Source organism: Peromyscus californicus, unplaced genomic scaffold, assembly GCF_007827085.1.
Source record: "Peromyscus californicus insignis strain IS unplaced genomic scaffold, ASM782708v3 Scaffold_4__1_contigs__length_199733344, whole genome shotgun sequence".
Lineage (NCBI taxonomy): Eukaryota > Metazoa > Chordata > Mammalia > Rodentia > Cricetidae > Peromyscus > Peromyscus californicus.
This window is the reverse complement of record NW_026294562.1, coordinates 187,746,880-187,761,721: the sequence shown is the minus strand read 5'-3', so window position 1 is coordinate 187,761,721 and position 14,842 is coordinate 187,746,880.

Here is a 14,842-nt window from a genome sequence, read left to right as displayed (position 1 = left end):
ACAATGTCTCTTGTTCTCTTCAATTTTATTTGATGTCCTTCTCTATAAAGGTCCACATCTATTGCAAAACACATTTCCAGGGTGAGGGGTGAGACCTATACTTTTCTGTAGTTTAAGGACAAATGTTTACAATGTGATTAGGATCCTAACATAGACTGTGGAGTCCAGCTCCAAGGCTACAACAAGGTTAAGAGAAAAAATCTACTTAGGACTCCCCCCACTTTCTTTAATATGAAGAAATCTATTCACACATTAGGTGATTTGGTCATGGTCTTTATTATTCGGCTTCAGCATTTTCTTCACAACTTACATACACATTTAACTGCAACTTTAGGCAGCAAAAAAAGATTACAGAAAACTCTTCTCAGGGTCACAAAACATTCCTTGTATAAACCAAAAGAGACACAGGCAGCATACTCATGTCTGCTGTTGATAGTGGGTGGCTGTAGAGGTGGTTGTTTAAAAAAAAAGTGTGGGTTTTGGCTGCACATTATCTTCCTAAAGAGATTAGCCTTAGGTGTGACAAGGGGAAAAGGCTAAGCTATTGAGAGATCTAAAGAAAAAGCAAAGAGATTGATGGGCGTTGGTGGCCCCTTCCTTTAATTCCAGCACTTGGGAGGTAGAGCCAGGTAGATATCTATGAGTTTGAGGCCAGCCTAGACTACATAACAAGATCCAAGACAGTCACCAAAGGTACACAGAGAAACCCTGTCTCAAAAAACCAAGAGAGACAGAGACAGAAAGAAAGAAAGAAACTGTGTACTACTCTACATTTCTTAGGTTTATTTGACATTATAGGTTGACATGTGGCAAAGCTGTCAGTTCCTCTTTGCAGCTTCCAACAGAGGAGAACAACTGCAGCCCCTTAACTGGGAGCCACATGCAAATAGCAAATAACCAATGGGTGGAATGATGTCTATGGGTAAAAATGGTGACCTGTGGCCGGGCGGTGGTGGCACACGCCTTTAATCCCAGCACTCGGGAGGCAGAGCCAGGCGGATCTCTGTGAGTTCGAGGCCAGCCTGGACTACCAAGTGAGTTCCAGGAAAGGCGCAAAGCTACACAGAGAAACCCTGTCTCGAAAAACCAAAAAAAAAAAAAAAAAAAAATGGTGACCTGTGTAAGTCAGAAGGGGAAGCAAGCAGCACAGTTTCACAACAGCACTTTCACCAAAGGCTGACTGGCAGAAAAAAAAACTCAGATCTAAAAACACAATTTCTGTCCTGCAGCCTCAGCAGAGAGAGAACCTTGTAACTTTTTTTGTTCAACGCTATGAAGCCAAGCCTTCTCCCTCTAGTTCTGGCCATCTGTGTAGCCTTTCCTACTGTAACTAGGCATAAAGCTGAGTCCTTTCTGGACTGGTTTAATTGATTAGCTAGTTAATTGCCTATAATCCACATAAAATCTATGACTAAAAGGAGTTAGTAAACTGAGGTTAAAATCTAGGACCATATACTAGGCTTAGAATGTTCATACAAAGTGATTATTATTATAAGATCAGAGCAAGTATGTGCTGGATCCCTTTATTTGCTGCTACTATGAGAAACACAGAGAATTTTATGTCATCTTATTATCTGAAGGACTTTCATTCAACAAATCTAGAAACTTCATAATTTTATCCTTGAGTTTAACCTGTGAAATTCCCACTTGTGATCTAACCACAGAGACACTTCATCTGTCCTGGTTTGCCCTGTCATCATAGCTAATTACAGAGAACAGGCTTCTGTGTTTAACATCATAATACAAAATAAGAGCAGAACTATGAGAGGTTGTTTTATTTACCTGATTAACACAATGTAAAGAGAAGTCATTCTTCTGTCAATACACAGGAATGACAGTGCCCAAAGAATGAGAATAACACTGTTAATGTCTTGTAACAAGTCCCACAGCTGTTTTAGAGGAGAACCATCACACAAGAGAACCATAGACAGAAGCAGTCGGAATTTATAGGCAACATTCCTTACAGGCCCTGTCTATGAGTCTCCTCCATCAGATAGGTTGTCATCTGGTGTGTTGGCCTTATAATTGTCTGTTGTTATCTACTGGATCTCCTTGAGAACCCCATCAGGAATCACGCTGGTTTAGTAAAGTGACATTATCAGATTCTCCTTAAATCCATGACTTTACTACTTCTGGGTCTTTGGCTAGGTTTCCAGCACCAGGAATTTTTCCCTGCCTAAAGGAGAAAAATTTCCAAATTCTTTTTATGCAGCCATTATTAGCCTTAAACCAACACAGGCAAAATCCAACAAAATATAATGTATATGTATATATATATATATATATATATATATATGAAAATCTATTATAAATAATTACATGCAAATATATACAGATATATACATGTATAATAAATTTTCTTTTCTATCACTAACTAGGAGGAAGTTATGTTGCTTGTAGGGAAATGTATACAAAGAGATAGTTACATAAAGTGATTAAAACCAGTCATAGAAAATTCAGACAATTACAATTACATTAAGTGAATAAGCTAGTTATGGAAAAAACTGTTACAGGACTGGTGTGGTGGTAACACACCTTTAATTATCTACCATGACCAAGTAGGTTTCATCCCAGGGATGCAAGGATGGTTCAACATATAAAAATCTGTCAATGTAATACACCATATAAACAAATTGAAAGAAAAAACATGATTATCTCATTAGATGATGAAAAAGTCTTTGACAAAATCCAACATCCCTTCATGATAAAGGTCTTGGAGAGATCAGGAAAACAAGGAACATACCTAAATATAATAAAAAAATAATAAATGCAATTTACAACAAGGCAACACCCAATATCAAATTAAATGGAGAGAAAATCAAAGTGATTACACTAAAGTCAGGAAAAAGACTGTCTACACTCCCTGTATCTGCTCAATATAGTACCAAAAGTTCTAGCAAGAACAATAAGACAACAAAAGAGGATACAAAATGGAAAAGAAGTCATATTTTATCTATTTGAAGATGATGTGATAGTATACATAAATGACCCCAAAAATTCTACCAAGGATCTCCTCAAGCTGATAAACACCTTCAATAATGGGGTGGAATACAAGATTAATTCTAAAAAATTAGAGACTCTCATATATACAAATGATAAATGGGCAGAGAAAGAAATTAGAGAAACTGCACCCTTTACAATAGCCACAAACAATATAAAACACCTTGGAGTAATGCTAACAAAGCAGGTGAAAGTCCTGTATGACAAGAACATTAGGACCTTGAAGAAAGAAATTGAAGAAGATATCAGAAAATGGAAAGATCTTCCATGTTCATCGATAGGTAGGATTAACATAGTAAAAATGGCAATCTCACCAAAAGCAATCTACAGATTCAATGCAATCCCCATCAAGATCCCAGCACAATTCTTCACAGATCTGGAAAAGCAATACTCAACTTTATACGTAAAACCAAAAACCCAGGGTAGATTTTTAAAATTACTGTACAAAAAAGACACTTCTGGAAGCATCACCATCCCTGACCACAAGCACTACTATAAACTTATAGTAATAGAAAAAAAACAGCTTGATATTTGCATAAAAACAGACATGTGGACGAATGGAATCAAATGGAAGACACTGACATTAATCCACAGACCTATGAACACCTAATTTAGTCAAAGAACCCAAATGTTTACAATGGGAAAAAGAATGCATCTTCAACAAATGATGCGGGAATAACTGGATGTAAACATGTAGAAGAATGCATATAGATCCACTTATATCACCATACACAAAACTCAAGTCCCAGTGGGTCAAAGACCTCAATATAAATCCAGTTACACTGAACATGGTAGAAGAGAGTGTAGCTAGAATTTTCCTGGTCCTGACTGCCCATGGTCAGGACAAATCTCTCTCACCTGCCAGTCCCACAGCTGCTCAGACCCATCCAAGTAAACACACAGAGACTTATATTACTTATAAACTGTATGACCATGGCAGGCTTCTTGCTATCTGCTCTTATATCTTAAATTAACCGGTTTCTATAAATCTATACCTTTCCACATGGCTCGTGGCTTACAGTATCTTACATGTTCATACTCACGGCAGCGGCTGGCAGCACCTTCTCATTCAGCCTTCCTGTTCCCAGAATTCTCTTCTCTGCTTGTCCTGTCTATACTTCATGCCTGGCTACTGGTCAATTAGCATTTTATTTATACAGAAAGATATCCACAACAAGAGAGAGTAGGGAGTAGCCTTGAATTCATTGTCACAGGAAACTACTTCTAAAATATAGCATCAGTAGTGCAACAATTAACAAATGGGACCTTCTGAAACTGAGAAGCTTTTGTAAGGAAAAAGACACAGTAAATAAGACAAAATGACAGCCTACAGAATGGGAAAAGTTCTTCACCAACTCCACATCTGACAAAGAGCTAATCTCTATACTATATTAAGAACTCAAGAAACTAGACATCAAAATACCAAACAAACCAATTAAAAATGGGCTTCAGAACTAAACAGAGAATTGTCAACAGAAGTATCTCAAATTGCCAAAAGACATTTAAAGAATTGCTCAATATCCTTACTTATCATAGAATTGCATATCAAATTGACTCTGAGCTAACATCTTACATTTGTTAGAATGGCTAAGATCAAAAACAATGATGACAGCTTATGTTAGAGAGGATGTGGGGCAAGAGGAACACCTCTCCACTATTGGTGGGAGTGCAAAATCATACAGTCACTTTGGAAATTAATATTGTGGATTCTCAGAAAATTGGGAATCAATTTACCTCAAGACCCAATGATAACCACTCTTGGGCATATACCAAAGGAAGGCTCAATCATACCACAAGGACACTTGCTCAATTGTTTTCATAGCAGCATTATTCATAATAGCCAGAAACAGGAAACAACCTAGATGCCCCTCAACCAAAGAATGGATAAAGAAAATGTGGTATATATACACAAATGAAAATGTGGTACATATACACAAGGGAATATATCGTACATATACATAAGTGGAAATGTGGTACATAAACTAAACAGTAGTAAAAAAACATTGGCATCATAAAATTTGTAGACAAATGGATGGAACTAGAAAATATCCAGAGTGAGGCAATCCAGACTCAGAAAGACAAACCAGGTATGTACTCACTCACAAGTGAATACTAGATGTAAAACAAAGGATAACCAGACTACCGCTCCACAGAAACAAACAAGGAAGACCCAAAGAGGGGTTCATGGATTGCCCTGGGAAGGAGAAATAGATGAGATCTCCTGTGTAAACTGGGAGTGGGGGGTGGGGACAATAGAGGGTAGGGAATGGGGGATAAGAACATAAAGGAATGGGATTGTTGAGCTTGAACAGGGAAAGATTGGGAGAGCAATGAAAGAGATATCTTAACAGAGGGAGACATCATGGGAATAGGGAGAAACCTGGTGCTAGGGAAGTTCCCAAGAATCTGCAACAATGACCCCAGATTACACTACTAGCAATAGTGGAAAGGGTGGCTGATTTGGCCTGCCCCTGTATCAGATTGGTGAATACCCTGTCATCATAGAGCCTTCATCCAGTTACTGAAGGAAGCAGATACAGATACCCACAGCCTAGCACCAGACTAAGCTCCAGGAGTCCAGTTGAAGAGAGGAAAGAGGGATTCTATGAACAACGGGCATCAAGATAATGATGGGGAAATCTACAGAGACAACTGAACCAAGCTCATAGGAACTGATGAACTTTAGACGACCAGCTGTGAAGCCTGCATGGGACTGGAATAGGCCCTCTGCATAAGCCAGAAAGTTGTGTAGCTTGGTCTGTTTAAGGATCCTCTGGCAATAGGATCAGGATCTATCCATTTTGCATGAGCTGGCTTTTTGAAGCCCATTATCTATGGTAGGATATTTTGCACAGACTTGATGCAGGAGGAGGGGCTTGGACCTGCCTGAACTGAGTGTACCAGGCTTTTCTGACTCCCCATGGGAGGCCTTACTTTTTCAGAGGAGGTGATGAGGGTGGGTTGGGAGTGAAGGCTGAGGTGAGAGTGGAAGAAGGGATGAGAGGGGGGTCTGTGGTTGGTATGTAAAATGAACAAAAAAATTTCTTAATAAAGAAAAAATAAATTTCAAAACATGGAATATACAACTGGCCTGGTAGTGGAGTCTCACATCTTTAATCCCAGCACTCAGGAGGAAGAGGTAGGCAGATCTCTGTTGAGTTCAAGGCCAGCCTGGTCTAGAAAGTGAGTTCCAGTACAGCAAAGGCTACACAGAGAAAGTATATATATATATTAAAGTTGGTACTGGAAATAATTATCAAGGAGAGACACAGGCTATACAGTTTGTCCAAAAACAAGACAGGATAGGAATTGTCTATTCAAATTTGGAGTAGGGGCTAATGCCAAAAGCTCAGCTGCTCTGTGTTTAAAATGGCTAACTGTATGAATGGAACAATGACCCTTAACTAAAGAAAAATTCACTCATTTTAGCAACTAGTACAGGAACAGTTAGGTGCTAAACACATGAGGAACTACAAGTCCTCGGGATTCCATATATTAAGAAAAAAATCGTGGTGTCGCATGCCTTTAATCCCAGCACTTGGGAGGCAGAGCCAGGTGGATCTCTGTGAGATCAATGCCAGCCTGTGCTATAGAGTGTGTTCCAGGAAAGGTGCAAAGCTAAACAAAGAAACCCTGTCTTGAAAAACCAAAAAAGAAAGAAAGAAAGAAAGAAAGAAAGAAAGAAAGAAAGAAAGAAAGAAAGAAAGAAAGAAAGAGAAAGAGGAAAAGGAAAAGGAAAAGGAAAAGGAAATGTGGAAAATGGCAAATGTTGACATATTTGATAGCTGGAAACAAAGAATTTCAACACATGGGTACATTACAGCCTGGAGTTCCTTTCCTTCTTGCTTAAGGAAGAAGGAGGAGAAGGGGGAAGAGGAGGAGGAGGAGGAGGAGGAGGAGGAGGAGGAGGAGGAATTACACCAATCTGTATACTAGGAATTCATGGTGCTTTAAGCTCTGTCAAAAACTCATAATTAGAGGATGGAGAGATGATTCAGTGGTTAAGACCACTGACTCTTTTTCCCCAGGTCATGACTACAATTCCCAAACACCACATGGTGGCTTATAACCACCCATAAGGAAGTCTGGTGCCCTCTTCTGACATGCAGCCATAAATGCAGGCAGAACATTGTATACAGATAAATAAACGAATCTTTAAAAAAATCTTTAAAAAAAAACTCATAAATAAGGAGGTCTTAAACTTTTAAAGAACTTACAGGTATTGTTTGGTTTACATATCATGGGTCCCATATGCCTTGTATAATTTGTGTTTGTACAACCGCAAATTCCATCATTGCATAAAATTTTATACCCCAAATTTCCTCCTTACAATATTTATACCACCTATATTTTATTATCCCTGCTCCTTAAAGGCATTTCTCAACTTCACAATCTGTTTCTACCTTCCTCAATTCTACAAATTTACCAAGATAAACAGGCAAATCTGAAGAGTCAAAACGCCCTTCTGGAACAGAGGTGAGGGCTCAGCCCGGACCCCATTCCTTGGCACCAGCCACTCTGGGGAAGACCTGCCAAACTTGACCACAGGTTCTGGCCACTGGGCAGGTTCCCTTCTAACCCCACCAGAGAGGATCCCCTTCTCCAAGACCCCTGGAAGACCCTGCAATCTCCACGCCCTGCCCCCACGCTCATCTACCCAAAATCCCAGCCACTTCCTGACACTTAGAGGCTGGCCCCCAGTTCCCATCCTGCCCCAGATTTCAATTCTGGACCAGAGGTGAGTGTCCTGGCTCAGAACGGACCTCATCTTGGGCACCAGCCACTCCGGGGGAAGACCTGCCCAACTTGGCCACAGATTCTGGCCACTGGGCAGGTTCCCTTCTAGCCCCACCAGGGAGGATCCCCTTCTACAAGAACACTGGCAGACCCTGCAATCTCCACGCCCTGCCCCATGGCCATCCGACCGAGACTCCAGTCACATCCTGAGACTTAGAGGCTGGCCCCCAGCTCCCATCCTGCCCTGGATTTCCCTTCGGGACCAGAGAGAGAGAGAGACAAGAGCTCCCATCCTGCCCCAGGGACTTCCATTCTGGACAAGAAGGCTCATCCTGCCCCGGACTTCCTGTCTGGACAAGAGCTCCCATCCTGCCCTGGAGTTCCCATTTGGACAAAAGAGCTCCCATCTGGACAAGAGAGAGAGACTTCCTGAAACTGTCAGCACTGTCTGAACCAAGTGCCATGATAAGACCAAGAACGAACCACAAGGAGATGGGCAGACGTCAAGGCAGAAATAGATACAAAAAATGAAGAGCAATACAGCATCACCAGAACCTAGCCCTCTTCCAACATCTAGACCTGAACATCAAGAATTGGAAGAAGCAGAAGAAAACAGCCTTATGAATGACATCATGAAGAAGCTAGAGGCTTGTGTACAGGAAAAGACAAAAAATGGTAAGAACACTGTAAACAACTAGAGGAAAGGGCAAACAAATTAGAAGAAAACAATAAAGTCCTGGAAGAAAACAATAAAGTACTGAAAGAAAATCAAGAAAAAGCAATGAAACAAATGAAGGAAACAGTCCAAGACCTGAAAAGGGAAATAGAAAAAATGAAGAAAACACAAACAGAGGGAATGTTGGAAATAGAAAATCTGAGTAAACGATTGGGAACTTCCGATGCAAGTATAACCAACAGATTGCAAGAGATGGAAGAGAGGATCTCTGGCGTTGAATATACAGTAGAAGAAATAGATTCATCAGTCAAAGAAAACACTAAAGCCAAAAAGTCATGAACCAAAATGTCCAAGAAATTTGGGACACCATGAAAAGACCAAACCTACGAATAACAGGGGTAGAAGAAGGAGATGAATACCAACTCAAGGGCACAGAAAATATATTCAACAAGATCATAGAAGAAAACTTTCCCAACTTAAAGAAGGAAATGCCTATGAAGATACAAGAAGCCTATAGAACACCAAACAGACTGGACCCCCAAAAAAAGTCCCCTTGCCACATAATAATTAAACAACTAAACATACAGAATAAAGAAAGAATATTAAGAGCAGCAAAGGAAAAAGGCCGGTGACTTATAAAGGAAAACCCATCAGAATAACACCCGATTTCTCAATGGAGACTTTGAAAGCCAGATGGTCCTGGACAGATGTAATGCAGACACTAAGAGACCATGGATGCTAGCCTAGACTAATATACCCAGCAAAACTTTCAATCATCATAGATGGAGTGAACAAGACATTCCAAGACAAAGCCAGATTTAAACAATACTTATCCACAAACCCAGCCCTACAGAAAGCACTAGATGGAAAATTCCATCCTAAGGAAGTGAGATACACCCAAGAAAACACAGGCAATAGATAAAGCCACAGCAGTAAACCCCAACAAAGAGAAGTACACACACATTACCTCCAAAAAATAACAAGAATGAACAATCACTGGTCATTAATATCCCTCAATATCAATGAACTTAATTCACTAACAAAAACACATAGGCTTACAAAATGGATATGAAAGCAGGACCCATCTTTTTGCTGCATACAAGAAATACATCTCAAATTCAAAGATAGACACAACCTAAAAACAAAAGGCTGGGAAAAGTCTTTCCAATCAAACGGTCTTAAGAAACAAGCGGGTGTAAACATCCTGATATCCAGTAAAACAGACTTCAAACTAAAATCAATCAAAAGAGATCAAGAAGGGCATTACATACTCATCACAGGAAAGATCCACCAAGATGAAGTTTCAATTCTGAACATTTATGCTCCAAACACAAGGGCACCCACAAATGTAAAAGAAACATTACTAAAACTTAAACCACATATAAAAGCCCACACATTAATAGTGGGAGACCTCAACACCCCACTTTCACCACTGGACAGATCACCCAAATCGAAACTTAACAGAGAAATAAAGGACTTAACTGATGTCATGACACAAATAGACTTAATTGATATCTACAGAACATTCCATTCTAACAAAAAAGAATATACCTTCTTCTCAGCACCCCATGGAGCCTTCTATAAAATCGAACACATACTTGGCCACACAGCAAATCTCAACAGATACAAAACAATTGGAATAACCTCCTGTGTTCTATCAGACCACCATGGTTTAAAGTTAGATTTCAACAACAACAAAAACTACAGAAAACCTACAATCTCGTGGAAACTGAATAATGCTCAACTGAATCACCAATGGGTTAAGGAAGAAATAAAGAATGAAATTAAAGACTTCCTAGAGATCAACGAAATCAAGACACCACATACCCAAACTTATGGGACACTATGAAAGCAGTGCTAAGAGGGAAATTCATAGCACTAAATGCCCACACAAAGAAGTTGGAGAAATCTCACACTAGTGACTTAACAGCACACCTGAAAGCTCTAGAATAAGAAGAAGCAAAGTCTCCACGGATGAATAGACACCAGGAAATTATCAAAATGAGAGCTGAAATCAATAAAATAGAAACAAAGAGAACAATAGAAAGAATCAATGAAACAAAGAGTTGGTTCTTTAATAACATCAACAAGACAGAGAAGCCCTTATCCAAATTAACTAAAAGGCAGACAGAGAGCATCCAAATTAACAAAATCAGAAATGAAAAGGGAGATATAACAAGTGACAATCAGGAAATCCAGGGAATCATCAGGTCATACTTCAAAAACCTCTACTCCACAAAATTGGAAAATCTGAATGAAATGGATAATTTTCTGTATAGGTACCACATGTCAAAGTTAAATCAAGACCAGATAAACAATTTAAATAAACCAATAACCCCTAAGGAAATAGAAACAGGCATTAAAAGTCTCCCAACCACAAAAGGCACAGGATCAGATGGTTTCAACACAGAATTCTACCAGATTTTAAAGAAGAGCTAATACCAATACTCTTCAAATTGTTCCACAAAATAGAAACAAAAGGAATATTACCAAACTCTTTTTATGAGGCTCCAGTTTTCTGATTCCCAAACCACACAAAGATGCAATAAAGAAAGAAAATTACAGACCAATCTCCCTCATCAATATTGATGCAAAAATACTCAATAAAATATTGGCAAACAGACTCCAAGAAAATATCAAAACAATTATCTACCATGATCAAGTAGCCTTCATCCCAAGGATGCAAGAATGGTTCAACACACTAAAATCTGCCAATGTAATACACCATATAAACAAATTAAAAGACAAAAACCACATGATCATTTCATTAGATGCAGAAAATGCCTATGACAAAATCCAACACCCCTTCATTGTAAAGGTCTTGGAGAGATCAGGAATACAAGGAACATATCTAAACATAAGAAAGGCAATTTACAGCAAGCCAACAGCCAATATCAAATTAAATGGAGAAAACCACAAAGCAATACCACTAAAATCAGGAACAAGACAAGGCTGACCACTCTCCCCATATTTATTCAATATAGGACTCAAAGTTCTAGCTAGAGCAATAAGACAACCTAAGGAGATCAAGGGGATACAAATTGGAAATGAAGAAGTCAAACTATCACTATTTGCAAATGATATGATAGGGTACATAAGTGACCCAAAAAATTCTACCAGGGAAGTTCTGCAGCTGACAAACACCTTCAGCAATGTGGCAGCATACAAGATTAACTAAAAAAAATCAGTAACCCTCCTATATACAAACGATAAAAAGGCTGAGAAGAAAATTAGAGAAACATCACTCTTTACAATAGCCACAAATAATATGAAATAACTTGGAGTAACTCTAACTAAGCAAGTGAAAGACCTGTATGATAACAACTTTAAGTCTCTGAAGAAAGAAATCAAAGAAGATATCACAAAATGGAAATATCTCCCATGCTCATGGATAGGTAGGATTAACATAGTAAAAATGGCAATCTACAAATTCAATGTAATCCCCATTAAAATCCCAACACAATTCTTCACAGGCCTGGAAAGAACAATGCTCAAATGCATTTAGAAAAATAAAAATCCCATAATAGCTAAAAGAATCCTGTACAACAAAGCCACCTCTGGAGATATCACTATTCCTGACATAAAGCTCTACTATAGAGCTATAGTAATAAAAACAGCTTGGTACTGGCCTAAAAACCGACATGTGGATCAATGGAATCAAACTGAAGACCCTGACATCAACACACACTTATAAACACCTGATTTTTGACAAAGAAACTATAAGTGTACAATGGAAAAAGAAAACATCTTCAACAAATGGTGCTGGCATAACTGGATGACAACATGTAGAGGATGGCAAATAGATCCATATCTATACCCATGCACAAAACTCAAGTCCAAGTGAATCAAAGACCTCAATATAAAGCCAGTTACACTGAACCTGATTGAAGAGTAAGTCGGAAATAGTCATGAATGCAGGAAACCACTTCTTAAATATAACACCAGTAGCACAGACAATGAAAACAACAATTAATAAATGGGGCCTACTGAAAATGAGAAGCTTCTGTAAGAAAAAGGACACAGTAAATAAGACAAAATGACAGCCTACAGAATGCAAAAAGATTTTCACCAACCCCACATCTGACAAAGGGCTGATCTCCAAAATACATTTAAAAAAACTCAAAATACTAGACATCAAAACAGTAAACAATCCAATTTAAAAATGGGCTACAGAGCTAAACCTAGAACTCTCAAAGGAAAATTTTCAAATGGCTGAAAGACATTTAAGGAATTGCTCAGCATCTTTAATCATCAGGGAAATGCAAGTCAAAACAAAACTCTGATACCATCTTACACCTGTCAGAATGGCTAAGATCAAAAGGACTGCAGACAGCTTATGTTGGAGAGGATGTGGAGAAAGGGGAGCATTCCTCCACTGTTAGTGGAAGTGCAAACTGGTACATCCACTTTGGAAATCAATATGGCAGTTTCTCTGAAAATTGGGAATCAATCTACCTCAAGACCCAGCTATACTACTCTTGGGCATATACCCAAGGAATGCTCAATCTTACCACAAGGACACATGTTCAACTATGTTCATATCAGCATTATTCATAATAACCAGAACCTAGAAACAACCTAGATGCTCCTCAAGAATGGATAAAGAAAATGTGGCACATATACACAAATGAGTACTACTCAGCAGAGAAAAAAATGACATAAAATTTGCAGGCAAATGGATGGAACTAGAAAATATCATCTTGAGTGAGGTAACCCAGACTCAGAAGGACAAACATGATATGTACCCACTCATAAGTGAATACTAGATATAAGGCAAAGGGTAATCAGGCAACAACCCACAACTCCAGAGAAGCTAACTAACAGGGAAGACCCAAAGATGGATGCATGGCCCACCCTGGGAAAGGGAAATAGATGAGATCTTCATGAGTAAACTGGGGATAAGGGGTGGGCAATGGAGGTAGGGGATAGGGCATGAGAACATAAGAGAATGAGATGGTTGAGCTGGAGCAGAGAGGGATGGGGAATGCAATGAAAGTGATACCATGATAGAGAGAGAGAGAGAGATCATGGGGATAGAGAGAAACCTGGTGGTAGGGAAGTGCCAGGAATCCCCAAGGATGACCCTAGCCTGGACTACTAGCAATAGAGGAGAAGGTACCTGAACTGAACTTGCCTGCCTCAGAGATCAGACCAGTGAATACCCTAACTGTCATCACAGAGCTTTTCTCCAATGACTGATGGAAGCAGATGCAGAGATCCACAGCAAATCACCATGCACAGCTCCAGGAGTCCAACTGATGAGAGAGAAGAGGGATTCCATGAGCAACTGCATCAGTATCGTGATGGGGAAACATGCAGGGATGACCAAACCAAACTAGAAGGAACTCATGAAAGTTGGATCAAAGGCTGTGGAGCCTACATGGGAACGGACCAGGCCCTCTGCATGATGAGATAGTTGTGTAGCTTGATCTGTTTGGGAGACCTTCTGACAGTAGAATCAGAATCCATCCCTGGTGCATGAGCGGGCTTTTTGGAGCCCACTACCTATGATAGGACACCTTTTGCAGCCTTGAGGCAGGGAGAAGGGATTGAACTTGCCTCAACTGCATGTGACTCCCCATGGGTGGCCTTGCCTTCTTGTGGGTAGGAAGGGGTGGAGGGGGAGTTTGGGGGTGGGAGGAGAGAAGAGGGGGAATCTTTGATTGGTATGTAAAATGAATGAAAAAATTTTCTTAATTAAAAAAAGGGGAAAAGTTTAAGATAAAGAAGGATACTCAACAGGCAGTGGTGGCACACACCTTTAATCCCAGCACTCGAGAGGCAGAGCCAGGCGTATCTGTGTGAGTTCGAGGCCAGCCTGGGCTACAGAGTGAGTTCCAGAAAAGGCGCAAAGCTACACAGAGAAACCCTGTTTCAAAAAAACAAAACAAAAAAATTAATTAAAAAGGTTGGGGATTTAGCTCAGTGGTAGAGTGCTTGCCTAGCAAGCGCAAAGCCCTAGGTTCAGTCCTCAGCTCCGGAAAAATAAAATAAAACTTAAATAAAATAAAATAAAAATAAATTTAAAAAAAGAAGGATACTCTTCAGTGGACTGCTTTGTCTTGGAAATTTCATGCATCCATACACATAGAGCAGCCCTAGTTACCTGCATAAGACAATCCTTAACAGCATTCCATCATGGATGGAGGTGTGACTCATAAGATCCCAGCCATATCAGGGAAGCTGAAGACACTTCCTGCTTGTTGGAGGAAGGGAATCATATCCCTCAATGATGTGGGCACCAGTAAACAGCAGTTATACAAGTAAATAATCATCCACCAATGCTCATGAAATAAGCTTTAATTAAATTCTATGGGGCATTTAAAAAGACATGAATGTAGAACACAGATTGGTTGGGGTGAAGAAGGAGTCGGGTGTGGGGTTATAATTAAGAATCATGGGTGGTGAATATCAGAAAGTATATGTGGG